This window comes from Otolemur garnettii, unplaced genomic scaffold (assembly GCF_000181295.1).
Source record: "Otolemur garnettii isolate 467f Iridium unplaced genomic scaffold, OtoGar3 scaffold00074, whole genome shotgun sequence".
Lineage (NCBI taxonomy): Eukaryota > Metazoa > Chordata > Mammalia > Primates > Galagidae > Otolemur > Otolemur garnettii.
Genome location: NW_003852469.1, coordinates 3,221,515 through 3,238,705, shown reverse-complemented (window position 1 = coordinate 3,238,705; position 17,191 = coordinate 3,221,515). Strand labels below are relative to the sequence as shown.

The 17,191-nt window shown below is 50.5% G+C and overlaps 1 protein-coding gene across 1 annotated transcript in view; it reads left to right on the top strand.

The window, feature by feature from the left end:
• Positions 1-17,191, top strand: part of PTK2B (protein tyrosine kinase 2 beta) — a 110,751-nt gene that overhangs the window by 30,617 nt on the left and 62,943 nt on the right. The gene's annotated exons all lie outside the window — the stretch shown is intronic.

Below are 17,191 nucleotides of genomic sequence, written 5' to 3'. Positions count from 1 at the left end.
CCCAAGTAGCTGGGACTACAGGCGCCCGCCACAACGCCTGGCCATTTTTTGGTTGCAGCCATCATTGTTGTTTGGCAGGCCGGGCTGGGGATTCGAACCTGCCACCTTAGGTGTATGTGGCTGATGCCTTAACCACTTGAGCCACAGGCGCTGAGCCCAACTTTTGGTCTTAAGTGATTCTCTTGCCTGTCTCCCAAGTAGCTGGGACTACAGGTGCCCGCCACAATGCCCAGCTATTTTTTTTTGTTTGTAGTTGTTCTTTGGCAGGCCCGGGCTGGGTTCAAACCCACCAACTCCAGTATATGTGGCAGGCGCCCTAGCTGCTGAGCTACAGGTGCCGAGCCATATTTTAATGTTTTTCTCTGGTTTTTAACACATGCTTGAGTTGAAAGTCTAATATTAGTCAGTATCATTATCCTCCTTCCAAAACTGGGAGGATTAGGTGACACTTTGACTCTAACTGTTGTCCTCCTATCTTCCAAACTGTTGTTGATGAGGTTTCAGCCCTCCCCGATTTAGTCTTTAAGGTTATTACTTTGCACTTGGCGGACCTTTTTTCTCTATTTTAACATTACATTTGTACTTTTAATAGTCCTAAGTTGTTCTGTTGGCTCCAGTTCTTGATTTCCTAATCGATTGTAATTTGCACTTGCCGCCCCTTTCTCAGACTTGGTTGGGTGCCTGTGTGGACTGTCTTGGGTTGGGGGATGGGAGTTTCTATGTGATTGTGTAAAGCCATATTTTAATGTTTTTCTCTGGCTGAATCATCCGTCACCATCCGTCACTCTGGCTGAACAAAGTTTAGCTTTTCCTCTGCCTGAATCATCCATCACCGTTCTGGATTTTTTATTTTGATTGCTTGGATTAGAAGTCCCATCACACACAGGTAGAATGACACAGGCTGTCATTTGTAATTTCTTTCTTGCTTTTGTTTATTTATTTATTCCTTTTTTTTTTTTTTAAATCATAGCTGTGTACATCAATGCAATCATGGGGTACACTGTGCTGGTTTTATATGCAATTTGAAATATTTTCATCAAACTGATTAACACAGCCTTCATGGCATTTTCTTATTGTGTTAAGACATTTATATTCTACACTGAGTAAATTAGTAAATTTAGTAATTAATTTTACTTAGTAAGTTCCACGTGTACCCTTGTAAGATGCACCGTAGATGCGGTCCCACCAATTACCCTCCCTCCACCCATCCTCTCCCCTCCCCTCCCCTCCCTCTCCCCTTTCCCCATATCCTTGGGTTTCTTTTGTTCTTTAAACTGGGTTCCACTCAGAAGTCAAGGAGCATCCTCGTATCCAGGAGCTGGTGCGGTGTTTCTAACATACATCCCGTAGCCAGGGCAGCAATTTAGCCGTGTGCCATCCCTGCCTCACTGGATCTGAAGCCTGCAGACACCACCCTGCGTGAGCATTAATCCCCCAGCTCCAGGGCCCATGACTGACACACTCTCATACCCCAGTGACCTCCATAGCTTCAGTGCCCACTTGCTGCTCTGGATTTTTCTGGATATTTCTAATATCTAATAATTTTCTCTTTACTCCATCCGCGTGATGAAGACCTTTTTTTGGTATAGTTTGTCTGGCATTCTCTGCATGGGGGTGGGGGGCAGTCTACATAAGGTCCACATGTTAAAGCAGCTGGAAATCACACTTCTCACTCCAATGCTGGGAAAAGCCCACTTTCATTCATTCAGTCAGCAGACGTCACTAAGTCAACTAGATTCTAGGGCAGTAGTGATGAGTAAAGAAAGGGACATAATCCTCCCTGACTTCTCAGAACTTAACATGTGGGGGTGGGAAGACAGGGTTGAATCAAACAGAGCTAAGGAATAAACATGAAATTGGAATTCGGGGAAATGCTGCTGAGAAAACACGTGTTGCTATAAGACAGTGGATGCTCAAAGGGAGAAGTGACCCAGGCAGAGATCTGGTCAGGAAGGAAGCAGAAGACCTCCCAAGGATGGGCATTCAGTTGTGACTGCTCCCAGGCCCTCCCTCCTTCCACACCCCCACCCCCCTCTCAGCTGTGAAACCCTGTGTGACCTGTGAGCTAACTCACTCCCTGGTCAGCAAGCAGGACTCTGGGGTGACTAAATCCTACAGGTGTGGGGGGGAATGAGAGGGCAGGATTTCCCCTGGCACAGTACCCCCGCCCCCAAAACATGAATTACCTAACCACACTGTGTCTGCTGTGAACTTAAAAAAGAGAAAAAAGGATGTGAAAGACTTCTCAGGGGAACGTTGCACCTGGGGTTTTTTGATAGTTTTTTCTTTTTCTGTTACTGTTTTTGTTTTGTTTTGTTTTTTGAGACAGAAGATCATGCTGGCACCTATGCTATAGAGTGCAGTGGCCTCAGCCTCCCTCACAGCAACCTCAAAGTACTCCTGGGTTCAAGCTATCCTGCAGCCTCCAGAGTAACTGGGGCTACAGGTACATGAGCCACCACACCAGCTTATTTTTCTACTTTCTGATAGACACAGGGTCTCGCTCTTGCTCAAGCTGATCTCAAACTCCTGAGCTCAAATGATCCTCCTGCCATAGCCTCCCAGAGTGCTAGGATTACAGGTGCGAGCCACGGCACCCAGCCTGCATCTGAGATCTTTGGACCTGCCAGATAGGGAGAGAAAGCCCAACTATATTTCTATTGCCCTATGAGTCTAGAGTTGGAGACTTCTTGCTGAAAACAGCTGAGAAGAAGTATTCTCGGTTATTCTCCAAATAAAGTGTGCTGGTTTTTTTAATGGCCAGGGGCACGAGGTAGGGAAGGGCAGGTGGGACTCGGCTTTTTAAAGGAGCAAGAGCCCTGGCCTGGGAAGGCACAGCCCTAGCTCACCCTTGGACTTGGCTGGAACCATGAGTGGGTGTTCATCCAAGGTGGTCGCCCTGGGGGTGGCGAGTGCTGCTGACGTTCTGGTTGCCCTACATTTTGAGTCTTCCCAGTGATGTGCCGTTTCTTGGGCCTCTGCACCGGCATTGACAGTGCTCCAGGGTCTGTCAGCCCCTTGCTCACCTCCATGCCCACACACCACCCTTCACTGATAACCCCGATGTTCCAAACACCCTCAGGAAAAAATCCCTGGGGAATTTTTCTCATCTTCAGATTCACCTGTGTGGCCACCCCTGCCCACGTTCCATGTGTTCTGGAGTGACGTGCTGAATGTGCTCCTATCTGATGTTTACTAGCTGGGCTGGGTCTGCCCGGTGGGAAGGGCAGGCCCCCTCTCCCCTGGAACTTCCTTTTATGGACACAGATTGCTCAGCAGTCTGGGCAGGCCTGTGCTAATCCGGGTCTGGCACTGAGCCTCCTTCTGCTGACCCAGTTCACAGTCCTGGAGGCAAGGCCTGGGGCATTGGAAAGGTAGAGCCCTTGGCAGTGAACCTGCATTTCCTGGGGCCTCCCCTTCACTCTCCCCTGGGCCAACCTGTCCTCCCTGCTCCACTTCCTGGGCGTGACTCACAGGCAGCTCCCTGTCAGCAGGGAGGGATGTGTCACTTCCTTGTGCTGGTGAGCCCCAGACTGGCAGTGCCCTGTACCACCCCCCTACACACAGACACACTCTTCTGGCCTCAGTGGAAAGGACTGGACTTCACACCTGGGGAGGAGTTCTGTATCTTCCCTGTGGGTGACAAGGAGGAGCAGGGGATGGCACAGCCTGTTTGGGGGGCTTTGTCAACCCAGCCTGGCCCCCAAACTATTTCATTTTCCCCCCAGTGCTTCCTTGGGACCCTTTGGCTTTGCCTGAAGCCGCTTTGTGGCAGCCCAGACCTCCCTGCAGAGACAGAGGACAGGAGGGGTGGGGACCCAGCTTTGTGAGCCTGTCACTGAGGGAGTCAGCAGTAGGCAGAGAGCCATTCTCATTCAAAATCCAGAACCAGTGGGTAGAAGTGAGGTTCAGAAATGCAGCGAGCGTCATCCCAATTCTTTGTGACAAACAAGTGAGGCCTGTGAGCCAGCATCACCTGGGAATTTCTGTGATATCAGCTCCTGGGGCAGGTGTCCCAGGATAGCCCGAACTCCTGCCTCTGTCGCCAAAGAAAACGTTGCTGCCCAGAGTAGCCCCACTGACCCTGGGCAAATCCCTTTATTGTGGGGGGGACTCGGGTAAGGACCTGCACATCCTATCAGGTCTGAAGACCCCTCTTCAGACAGCCAGGAAGGCTTTTGTGGAATGTCCAGGGCAGACAAGGATCTGAAAACAATGTCTTGTAAGAAGTGTATGAAGGAATTGAGGTTGTTTGGGCTGGAAAAAAAGCCTGGATGAGCAGAGGAACTGTTTCTAATATTGAAAGGTCAGTAAGCGGAAGTGACACGGTTTTGTTCTGTGCATCTTCAAGAGCAGACCCACGAGGTTTCAGAAAAGTACATTTGGGTGGAATAGAAGGGAAGGCTTTCTAATAACTGAGCTCTGAGCAAACTGCGGCGGTGAGCTCCTCATCGTTAGAAGAATTCAAGAGGAAAGTGGCTAACGAGAAGTGCCCAGTGGGCTGGAGTAGGGACCATAGGGTCTCTGACCACTCCTCTCACCCCAAGCCCCTGTGGTTCTGATTTGGGTCTAGCCTGCCCTTCTTCTAACTCCACGATGCCCTGGTAGCAAATCTTCATCTTCATCATCACAGACGTCATCCTCTGAGGGAAGCAGAGGCCCCGAGTCCGGCCCAGGCCTGGGCTGCGTTGGGCTTCATGACCACTCTTGCAGAAAGCCGGAGTGCCTGCTACTTGCCGACTGACTTGGGGTGGTCACGTAGGTTTCTCACACACGTTTATGGGAATTCTTACTGGCCTTTTCACCCACGCCTAGTTTTGTGGGTCACGACTACTCTCCCTAGCACTACAGATGAGGAAGTGAGGAAATGCCTAGGTCACCACAAAGCTAAGATTAGCCCCAGAGCCCTGCCTCTGGGTCCCGACACCCGTCCGCACATGCAGCTGCCCTTGGTGGAGAGCCTGAGAGCCGGCTAAGCCCGGGCCTGGCGCTCTCCCCACATCCCACACATGTACTGGTGCAGAATCCCCACCACGGCTCCAAAACAGCTACATTCTCATCTCCACGGCGCAGGATGGCTGGAAATGAGTCTGCAGGACTAGCAAGTGGTGGAACTGTGCTTCGCACCGGCTCGCCTCCTGCACTGCTGAGCCCCACCAGGAGCCGCCAGGTGCATCCCAGGGGTGCCCAAGGAGGGTCCCCCATGGCTGCAGAGTGTGAACCTTGACGCTCAGGTGAGGGCCTTTCAGTTCCACCCTCCCAGGTGAATGATGGCTTCCTCCATATTCCGAGCCCCCTGCTGAATGCTACTGAGGGGAACTGTGTAACATACTGTTCCCAGTTGATGAGGGACATGTAACCTCAAAAGGTGACCATGGCACATTCACTATAAGCGAGAGAAAAGGGTCCAGGAGCTCATCTTGCTGAGGGACATGAAGAAAACTTCATGAGGGAGATGAACTTTGAGGAGGGCTTTGCACAACGGAGCCTCAGATGGCAGAGATAAGTGTGGTGGGGGTGGGGAGGCCTTATACTCCCTGCTACAGGACCAAGAAGAATTCTGCTATGATGCTATGACTTCTCGAGCTATTGTTAAGCAAGCGTTATTGACTTTCCCACATTCTCTGCCCACCTATGGATGGTCCCAGGCCCAAACAGAACTTTCCAGCCCTACGTTCCCATTCCGACTAGACAAACGGCCCTCCCAGTGCTCCTGCTGACTGGAGAAGGTTGTAGGCAACACCGACTCTTCTTCCAATTGGCTACCGGTTCCCATGGATTCCACCTTGAGATGCCTTCCTTCATCTCCAGCCCTTCTTTTTCCTTACTGTTGCTCCACGCCAAGTGGGGCTTTAATCATTCTTGCCTAAATCAGTACACCGGCCACCAAATTGCTGCTGCTACAGCATCTTCTGAAAATCTGTCCTTCGCATAAGCTGGGAGGAGAGTCACCTCTATAAACCTTGGCACTTCTCACGGAATCCTTAGCAAGCTTCAGAATTTCCTGCCGCTTTGCCCGCACTCATGCCAAGTTGTGCTGACAGCCTTCTGGCCCACCTCTTCTTGTTTACAAACCCATCCAGCCTCAAAGGCCCAGCTCAAAGGCCCTTCCCTTGCAGTGAGGTCAGCTGCCTGCGTGCAAGTCCATCTCTGCTTCTCTTGCTCTTAGCACACTGTGCAGCGCGGTATTATTTTTGAAGATGTCTGTCTTCCCAGGTGGCTATAAGCCCCTGGATCATTCCTTGCTCCCTTGGTGCTCTCTCTTATCCACGCAATGGAGAGCTCACCTGCAAAGCCCAGTGCAGCCAAGACCACGCCTCTCCCCATTACCCTGCCATCATCACTCCCTGACCCAGTTCTTAAAAATCGTCTACCCACCGACTCTACGATGTTAGTTGAATTAGTTGTAATCAGTCTCTGCAGTACAACCCCAGGCTGAGGAAGCTAGAAAGAGACCCACACCACCTTAAGCTCAGCATCTTTCTATAGGAAAAGAACCAATAAAGTAAGAGTAGGTACCTGCCCGAGCCCTGGCTGCTCTCCTCTATGCTATGACAAAGTCCTCTGTGTTTCCGTAAGAGGTGGTGTGGTGTAGGATTTAGAGAGGAGGAGCCACATCTGCTATTTCCCAGCCCTGCAGCCTGGAGGGAGCTACTTTAACCACACTTGAGTTTTCCCATCTATAGCATGGCAAGAGGATGATACCAACCTATTTTCTCTAAGGATTAAATGAATTACCATTTGTAATCGGTACATTACAAATATTCAGTAGCTGTTCATTGTTTTGAGATGATTATGAATGGCCTCATAGGAGGCTAAAGGCCTTAAGACCAGGAAGGCCTGGGACAACCGTCGTGGTGGAGAGTGTTCAGGGCAGTTGTTGATGATGTGCCTTCCTATCAAAGGCCATGGAACTGGCCCTTGGAGGACTCAGATATGAAATAAAGCAACAAAGAACTTCAGACTTAGCAACTCTGACAGCAGGGTTCCAAACACCGATCACACCCAGTGTTTTTATAGTGTTTTCCGTTGACACTCTCCAGAAGAATGAGGCCTCTGGCACTCAGCCCTGGCATACCCGCCCCATCTCTTTACACCACGTACCAATGAGCTTCTCTGTCACATGGGACAACAACCCACCCGACACTCCACTTCCTGTGATTGACCAAAAGTCTGAAACTCAAAGAAACAAATTGCAGGCCTTAGATCTGAGGGTGGCCCAAGTCACAGCCTAGACAATTTCAGGGGACTCCATTCCATCCCTGAGCTGACAGTTAGTTTCCAGAGGGCAGACCTGCCCTCAGTACCTACCACTCCCCCCTCTTCCGTCTCCGTTCCCCAGGGGAGTCTGTCTTCATCTTTTAGGGCAGGGCTTTCAGCTGGTTTCCCGCTTCCCAGCTCCTTAGGTTTTGTGCTAACCCAGTTTGTCTCCGATGTAAACAGCATAATCGCCCAGGCAACATCTCACTTCTAGATTTGGGTTCTCAGGGCTCTTGTTGGAACCCTGGGTGGGTCGTCCTTTGCCTAAGTAAGGTTAGGAAGTCTTTCTGACAGCCAGGCCAGGATTTGCCAAAAATCCTAGAGTCAGCTGCAGACAGGTGCCAAGCAGGCAGCTGGGCATGGCAGTGACTTCTCCTTACCACCTAACCTCTCACCCGAGGAAGGTATTTCCTGAGCAGAGTTCCTGCACAGGTCAGTCTTTGCAAAATGCAAATTTCTTGTGACAGAACCTATATCGCCAAGGGAGGGAGGAAGTGCCTTTGAAATTATCTGAGCACACCGAGTACCAGCTCTGAGGCTCCACTCTGATTGTGTCAGGGGATGTTTGTGTCTGTGTGTCCATGTACAGGGAAGGTGTGGGTGCAGGGAAGGTTAGAGGGAATGGGAGCTACAGCCTCAGGCACAGACATGGGCTGAGAGGAGAGGATGGGGCAGCTGGGGGCCATGCTCGGCCTTGCAAGGCATCTGAGGGCTCAGTGTGAGGAGGTAGAAGGTACCTGAGATCAGGGTCTCCAAAGTTCTAAAAAAGTCTGGGTCTCTTCCTTGTTTGGCGACTGTCTTGATTAACAGAGAAGAAGAAATACCCAAAAAAGGCAGCAAATATTATGATGTAGTTTAAATGTTTGCTTTCACCAATTAATAGTTTTAAACACACACACTGAGTACATGACTAGACTCATTTGGAAATAATGACAAGGGCTTTTTGTCCTGTGAGGACTGACCCAAGTAACCATCCTGGTTTGGGGAGCTGTTTAACTCTGCCTGAGAGACCTTCTGGCAGGCCTAAGGAGGTAGCTGGAGGGCTTGATATTCTGAGCAGTTAAACACAAAGTCTAGAAAGTGTGTCCCAGATACATGATCCTGCTGGGAGTGGTGAGGACTGAACAGCTCCAGTGTGCCACATCCAGTGCCCAGATGTTCATTTACAGCCAAGTGTCCATCTCAACAGGGAGATGTGTTATGGGCCCCAGAAGATGGTCTCCCATTCTCAGTTACCCCAGATCAGTCCCCTGCAAGTGGAAAACTTCCAAGGTATCTGATTCCTCATCATCCTACAGCATAGGGTACTGCAGAAAAAGACTCAGGCTGCCCTGCTTTAGGGAAGGGACTGGCCTGTCTGTGCTGCCATTGTTCCCAACTCCCAGGTGGCCTAGAACCATCCTTCCACTCTGCTGAGGGCTAAGTGCATGACAGAACTGATGCCCTTAGGGCTGGGGGCAGGAAGCTCTCTCTCCAGTCCCTTCCACTGAGAGGCCTCCCTCCTTGACCAGACTCTAGCCAAGCTTCTCTGAGCCCTCTTCTTGACTCCCCATCCTTGGCCTGCAAAGCCCAGCCCAGCAAAGACCACCCCTCTCCCCCACTACCCTGCCATATAGCTCCCTGACCGAGTTCCTCCTAGTAATCATCCACTCACTGACCCTCAGCCTGCCCATAGGTCTCCAGCTGCCTGCCCTGTGGCCAGAGTGAGTTTATGCTCTGTCCTCTACTGCAAGAGTTTGGAAAGAAATCTTCTCGCCTATTTAACTCTGTCTGGTATACTTTTTCCTTGTGCTTCCATGTGCAAACATGTGCCAGCTCCTAACACAGATGCTTAACAAGCTCTCTGGTTCCTCTGGCAGGCTCACTACCTTTCCTGCTCTCAGAAAACTTGCCTGAAAAGGATACTCAGGTCCAGGGAGAAGAAAGCTGCCAGTCTCACCTGGCCATGGGAACCACTGGAGCCTGGGAGTGGCCGTAGGGCCATGTCCTGCTCTGTCATGTGTCAGCCCCAGGCTCTGGGAGATTTGGGGAACAAGCACGGGGGCTGCCTTAGGCTGCAGTGAGCACCAGGAGTGTCTCCCTTCTCTGGGCCTCCTCCCTCCTGCCCCTGAAAAGGGCTGTTCTAATCTAACCTCGGTCCCCCGCAGACACACTCTCTGTCATTAGAGGTGTTTCTCAGCATATCTATTTTGGACCTGCAGCTGGCTGCATCTCAGAATAAACAGAGCTGTGATACTGGGTTAAAAGAAGAAAGGAATAGCTCCCTCTTCATGGCCTCCCTCTTCCCAGTGTTTTCCAACCTTCACTTCCCAGTTCCTAAAGGCCTTGTCTTACACCACTTCCTCTGCACCCCTGGCTGCAGCTCTCCCTCGGCCACCTTCTAACCACAGGATCCCTGAACAGGCATCTTGGGGGACCTGGGGTGACCAGGCCCTGTGCTAGGTTGGCAGGCTCTTACCTGCAAAGGACTCAGTGCCAAGTGACTCAGGAGTTCATGGATTAAGAACTTAAGCCAAAGAACCTAAGGGCAGGACCAGCTCCCCAACCCAGCTCTGATGGGGCAAACTGAGGTCCCTGCTGGGGCCATGCTGTGTTCAGGGTCTCAGAGCCCCCAAGAGTTCAGGTTGGAGCTATAACACCCTAACCACGTGGTTTTCCTTGTGTCTGGTTATGTCACTAGCAGAACAGCTGTGTTGTGAAGTCGTTGTCCTTTGATGGTACAGGGGACAGAAGGAGAAATCGACCACTATCTTAAACAAGCAGATGTCCAGAACGAAGCGTACAAAGGGATAGAAATGGCTTGTAAGGAAGAGAAGGGTAATCAGGGAAGATTTCCAGATCCTGGGAGGCAAAAGGGTTTGAGGACTATGGAGCAAATGAAGAGAGTTGTGCCTGGGGCCACATTCAATGTCGATGGAGTCAGTAGTCAACCATTTTTGTGCCTTCTCCTGTGGGTGGGTCTGATGGTGCGGCAGTGACCAGCCTACCCTCTCACCTCTCCTCCTGTCTGTCTGGAGCCCTTCTGTCTCTGGCTCCAGTCCTGGGACAGATACGCTGAGCTTTTGTGAGCTGTACCCTGGCTTCACTCCACACCAGTCCATTATCTGCCCGCCTGCTGTGCTGTTTCACCCCCGTGACTCAAGAACAACAGAACACGAAGAGGTGAGCGTACCTGGAAATGGGCGTGTCACCTCCAAACCTCCCTGCAGGCTTGCCTGTTAGCCTCAGAGTCACACCTGCCAGACTCCCCGTTACCTAAAAGCTGCTCTAACAAAAGAGGGGGATCTGAGACTGCCGCGGTGGGTTTCCTCTCTTGGTTTTGTCTTATTTTTAAAGATGAAATGTGGTTAGACACTCAAATTAGCCTTCAGAAGCCTCAGTTTATGGCTCAGGAACAGAGCTGTCAACCTGAGGGTAGGCACGGCCTTCTGAGTGGTGAGGCAGCTACACTCTGGGCATCCTATGGGCTCAGAGAGTTGCTGATGTGACTTGAATGCCAAGGTCAGGCACTGGAAGTGGACTGGGCTCTTCCTTGCATACTGGGAGGGGGTTTAGCATCATGAATGTGGGCTTTGGGGAGGTGCTTGTGGCTGAAAGGAGTAGGGCGCCAGCCCTATATGCCAGAGGTGGTGGGTTCAAACCTAGCCCCAGCCAAAAATTGCAAAAAAAAAAAAGAATGTGGGTTCAGGGGGAGGGGGTTTGAGACAGAGTCTCACCCTGTCACCTTGTGTAGAGTGCTGTGGTGTCATCGTAGCTCACCGCAACCTCAAATTCTTGGGCTCAAGACACCCTTTCACCTCAGCCTCCTAAGTAGCTGGCACTGTAGGTGCTTGCCACAATGCCTGGCTAATTTGTTTTTGAATTTTAGTAGAGTTGGCTCTTGCTCAGGTTGGATTTGAACTCCCGACCTCAAACAATCCTCCAACCTTGGCCTCCCAAAGTACTAAGATTACAGATGTGAGCCACCATGCCCAGACAAGAATGTGGGTTTTGAACTCAAGTGACTTGAGGGTATGTCTTGGCTCCACCATTTGTTATCCCTGTTAGCTGGCTATCTTTCTTTTTTTTTTTTTTTGAGACAGTCTCTCCGTGATAGAGTGCTATCATGTCACAGCTCACAGCAACCTCAAACTCTTGGGCTTAAGTGATTTTCTTGCCTCAGCCTCCCAAGTAGCAGGGACTACAGGTGCCTGCCACAATGCCTGGCTATTTTGTTGTTGTCATTGTCATTTAGCAGGCCAGGACCAGGTTCAAACCTACCAGCCCCAGTGTATGAGGCCAGTGCCCTAACCACTGAGCTATAGATGCCAAGCTGTAGCTGGCTATCTAGTATCTGAGATTTCATTTTTTCACCTGTAACGAAGGAGAGTTCATTCCTTAACCCAAGCATAATTCACTGAGCACTTCCTCTGAGCCAAGCACCGGTCCTGGTGCAGGCAGACAGCCTGGGAGGGACCATTGCAAAGTCTGACCTAGGGACACAGATGGGCTCCGCGAGGTGACCAGGGCATTATGTGTATTATGTAAGAAAGAACATAGGCATCCTGAACCCCATGCCTGACACGCAAAAAGTGCTTGACAAATGGTAGTTGTTATTGTCGACATGCTGGATACAGGAAATGTGAGATAAGTGGCCAGGGGTTGTGGAAAAACTCTGTCCCCTCCAATTAGGAAGTAGACAAAAACCGAGAAAGAATTGGCTTTGGCAAGCGTCTAGGGGAGAAGCAGCAGGCTTCCCTGGTTCCCATCTCACGTACCTTTGTGCCAACCGACATCCACAACATAGAGCTGTCACATTAAAACTTCTGAAAAATCAGAAGTGGTCTTAGGGAGGATGGGCACCTTCCGGGGAGAGTGGGTTTCCTCCTCCTCCAGGCTTGAAGGAGAAGAGACCTTTTACTCAAGAGTGGAGCCTGGGGATGGAATCTTCTAGAACAGTGGTTCTCAACCTTCCTAATGCCGCGAACCTTTAATATAGTTCCTGCGGGTTGTGACCCCCAGGTTGAGAACTGCTGTTCTAGAACCACAGTGAAAAACATGCCTCTCCACTTCTGAAGTGCAATGGTAGACCTGGGGGTTTAGTTGGGAGAAGAAAAGTCTCTAGGGAGCCCAGAGCTGGTGCTTATAAAAAGCTCAGGGGATATGATAGAGGGACTGAATCAATTCTGCATGGCCCCGGAGGGCTGAAGTCTAGCGAGGACCCACAACTGCAAGAAGGCAGCGTTGTGATGAGCGTAACGCAGACACCCTGGCCCCGAGCGCTCAGTGGAAGGAGAAGTGCCTGGTATACAGGTGGTGAGGCCCAGGGCTGTGGGCAGCAGGGAAGGAGAGAGGATTCCATTGCGAGACCCAAGGTTGCTGGGTTGGGGCTTCCATGCCCTTTTCAAGTTTAGCACCTGCAGGCAATGAAAATATTTGCACAGCACACAAGGTGGACTAGGAGGGGGTGCCAACCCCCAAAGGGGACTTCACTGAAGCCCAGAGGTTCCTACCCTGGCAGGGATGTTTGGAGGACACTCAGGCTTTTACTCAGGTATGACGAGGTATGCAGGTGCAGAGACGGCGGTCACGATGGGAGACGCATGTGCTTGTCGATGCCGAGAAACAGGAGCCTGGGCTCACCACACAGAGACGCAGAGAAGTGCCATGGTTGGACAGAAGCCCTTCATTGGCAGACTGGAGGGATCCCAGTGCAGTAGAGAGGTAGGGACCAGCAAATCCCCCTGCCCCGTCCTGGACATGCAGGGACTCAGGACCCAGCTCTGAGGGCTGGGATGCAGCCTGGATGAGGAGACCTCCATCTGGTCTCATGTGTGCCCAGAACCAGGTGTGTGACTTGGGCAGCTGATTTTCCCTCTCTGGCACCTGTATTTCTGATGGTTACCCCCTGGGGAGCATCTGGGATCTAGAAACCACCCAACTGGATGATCTCCGAGACCCCTTCCCACACTCACTCCTACAGTGCTCTGATGGACTGTCTTAAAGTCACAGGCTACCAGGCAGTGAAGGGCTGGGGACCAGGGCCCAGATTTCCTGCCTCTGGGGCCACAGTCTTTCCTCTGCCCCTCACACCTCTCCGACGGTGGGCCCTTTCCTCCTCCCTCAGCTGTGGACGAGAGGGGCACAGCTTGCATCTGGTTTAGCATTCTGCCCATGCGACCTGTTTGTTCCCAGAAGAGCCGTGGGTTGTGGCAGCAAGCGGGGCAGCCTGTGTTCCGGAGCCTTCGTCCCCTCCCTTGGCTCCCAGCCACGCAATTAGGCACTTGGCAAATGATGGCAATGTTGACAGCCAAGAATAGAATCCAAGAGTGGGAGGTTAGTCTGCTCAGCCCGTGCTGTGGGGACCAAGGGGGTTGTGGTTGCCACTTCAGCTCAGAAACGAGCAGAGACCAGACTTCAGATGGCCTGAGCGTCAGACGGGAGCTATGCTTGTAGACTGGAAGGCCATGGGAGAGCGTCCAGGAGCTCGCAACCTTCAAAGCCCATTCAAGTCCAAAATCCTCAGAACCCAAGACCAGTCCCCATGGCCTTGGCAGCCCCCACCTCCCAGGACACGAATGGCCTTTGGCGGCTTCCAGTCCCCATCACTGGTATCAGAAGATCTCATCCAATCTGACTCCTCAGGGCTTCTCAAGGTTTAGACTAAAACATGTCTGAGCCCAGTGATCCTGGTATGGAATGACCCCTGAAGGCCCCCAAAGCCTCCTGTTACTCCACAGCCCTGAGTTCAGATCCAGAGTTGTACAAACCAGGAGCTGGGAGGGCATGACCCAGCCTGGTGGCTGCAGCTGCAGAACTAGCCCCTATGGGTACAAGTGGTAGAAAAAAAACCTTTTTAATGCATCAAGACCTCCTTAGTACTGAAATTGGTCCAGAAATGGAATGGATGGGTTATTTCAGACAGAATGGGTCCCTATCATTGCACTATGCAGATGCTTGAGGGAAGCAGAGAGATCTGGACAATCTGTGGTCATGGCCAACACTTGGCCTTAGAGATTTATAGCTTAATAAGCACATCTTGTACATTATTTCATCAATCCTCAAGTGCAGTTCTAGAAAAAGTAGTGTTAATGTGCCCAGTTTTTGTGGGTGAGCACACTGGGGCCCAGGAAGTTAACACAATTTGGCCCAGATGATTTGACTGGGCCAGGACAGACCTTCAAGAGCATGATTATTCCATGTCCTGGAGGAGAGGAACTTGGTTTACCTGGACTTCCTCTGGCCACTGTGGGGAGGCCTGCACTCTAACCCAGCTTCCGTCTCCTACAGAGCATGGTTTTACCCTTTTCTGAGCGTCTCCTCCCTGTGAGGGGCCAGCATCTCCCCGGAGAGAGGAGGGAAGTCAGTTGGTCCACAGCTCTGGGAGCTGAGCTGTCTGCCACAGGCACTGCAAGCCAGAGGGGAGGGCATTTCTACAAAGGCTGACGTTAAAACGTAGACTCCATTTCTGGGCAGGGAGCACATTGACTCAGGTTGGAGGAAGCCTCTCCCAAGAGTGGGCAGAGCAGGGTAAAGGTCGGAGAGGTATCAGGTGGAGAAGGTTCTGGAAAACCCAGACTTCCTCCTCTGTTTAACTCAGTGCCTGGTGTCCAGTGCATGGCCAGTCCACAGAGTTACTCTGGGAAGATGCCCCCACCCTTGACAAAAATCTCAGGCCCCTCAGTCCTGTGGTTGTACCCAATATAGGGGACCCCTCTCCGTTCCCTGCAAGCCAGATTTCAGCCTTGTGTCTCTGGGAAGTCACTTAACATCTCTGGTTTCAGTTTTTTCATCTGTAAAACAAAGTGAAAACAAACCACCTTTCATTCCCTTTAGCTCTGCCTGCCACCGTGATGTGTTCATAATCATAGTTGATATTTTCCCCTTATTAATATCTCAATGTCTTATATAGCTTCCCCTTTCCTCCTGCAAGACCAGCCGCAGTCTCTCCTTGCGGCTAAAGATTTCAGCTCCCAGAATTTTAGATCCAGCAGGACACTCTGGGAGGCCTCTGCTCTAGGCCAGCTGAGACTGGAAGGTGCATTTCTCCCCCAAGAAATGGGGGGGGGAGGTCTGCAAATGTTGACATATTTTTAGCCAAACAATGAAGAATTCAAGCGTTTCAGGAACTGAGCTATCGCCTTCAAAAGTCTGACATATTCACACTCAAGACTTTGATGGAAAAACATTCCTCTCCCTTCATCACCTCTGTCTTTAGATGAGAAAAAACTGGGGTCGGATCAATGAGGTGATTTGACCAAGTTACCGCGTATCTTCCTGGGATTTAAGTTGGATGTCTTCAAAAGGATGTAAAACCTTACAACTTTGGTGATTATATGTGTGAGAGAGAGGTAACAGGAAAATTCTCAGTCAATAAAAGAAGAGTAGAACTTGGGTGCAGACCTAGCCCCCCGATTACTCCCACCCTACTCTCCCCCACCAGGGGAACGGGGTTGAGCACACAGCCCCCATGAGCCACTCTACTCCGGGCTCTCCCCCCTCCCTCCGGCCTCAGGTCTGCGGTGAACCCTGAAACTGTAGAGAAGTAGGTTGCTGTTCTTTTTTCTAACTTCCTGTGTGCTTCAGAAACCTCAATGAACAAAAAGCCAAAGGAAGAAAGGGCCTGGAGACCGTTATGCCAAACATAGACTCATATCTGATGCGGGGGGAGCTGGAGTCATGATTTTTATAGAAATAGAACCCAGCATTCAGACTCCCTTATTCCCAACGTGGCCACTTACCGAATGTCAGTGCTTGGGGGCTGGAAGTAGGTCATAGGAGCCTCATTCTTTACAGCTTGGGTCTCACGTATCTACAGAGGTAGCCAAAGTGATTCTTTAGAAGGATTTATCATTGAATCCCAGCCAACACTGAAAGGGAAAATTTCATTTCCTCTCCACTAAACTGTTTTAATTTCTCTATTTCCCCTCAGTACATGACTCGGTTGTAACCATGGGAGCACATTTGTGTGGGGAGCATGCATATAATCTCTGGGATTTTTTATAATATATAACCTTAAGATGCCTAAGTAGTCTCATTAATTACAGACAGGAATTAATTTGTGGCTCGGCGCCCATAGTTCAGTGGTTAGGGTCTGGGCCACATACACTGGGGCTGGTGGGTTTGAACCCTGCTAAACAACAATAACAACAACAAAATAGCCAGGTGTTGTGGCAGGCACCTGCAGTCCCAGCTACTTGGGAGACTGAGGCAAGAGAATCACCTAAGCCCAAGAGTTTGAGGTTGCTGTGAGCTGTGATGCCGCAGTACTCTACCGAGGGTGACATAGAAAGACTCTGTCTCAAAAAAAAAAAAAAAAAAGAATTAATTTATGAGTGAGGCTCTGTATTTGTGTGGCAATGACACAACACCTTGGAGAAAACCCAGGCCTTTTTGTGGTGGTTGTTGCAATGGAACATTGCTGAGTTTTCTGTCCATAAACTCCCTTTCTTAAGGCTTTGTGGCCTGAATTGTGTTCCACAGGGGACTCTGAAGGTCATTTCTTTCCCTGCCCAGCCTTGGCTACCGAGGTGGCCTTAAGTTCATATTTCTGACTTTTCAGTCTGTGAGACCTTCTCTTTCCTTAGCTCTTTTAAAAGGATAACAGCAATTTTGCTACTCTTCATGCTCAGAAAAATTTCTGTTGGGTTTTCCCTTGTATTTAATTTTTTAAAAAAAGAAAAACAGGGAAGAAGACTCCTGGTACCCTTTGAGAAGTGCTTGGGAAGCCTGCCCGAGAAGACCTATCTGCTGGGAGATTTTTTTTGCCACTACACTCAGGGTTTCCCTACTTTGGACCAAAGTTCCCCCAAATTTTCTGAGCTGTGAAAAATTGAAGCCGCTTGTTTCTTCTCTTTCTGCCCATTTCCCAATAGAGGGCTTGGGTAATAAGAAACTAAAACAGAAACCACTGCTGTATTCTGAAATAAGAGGCTCAGAGACTCCCAGGAAG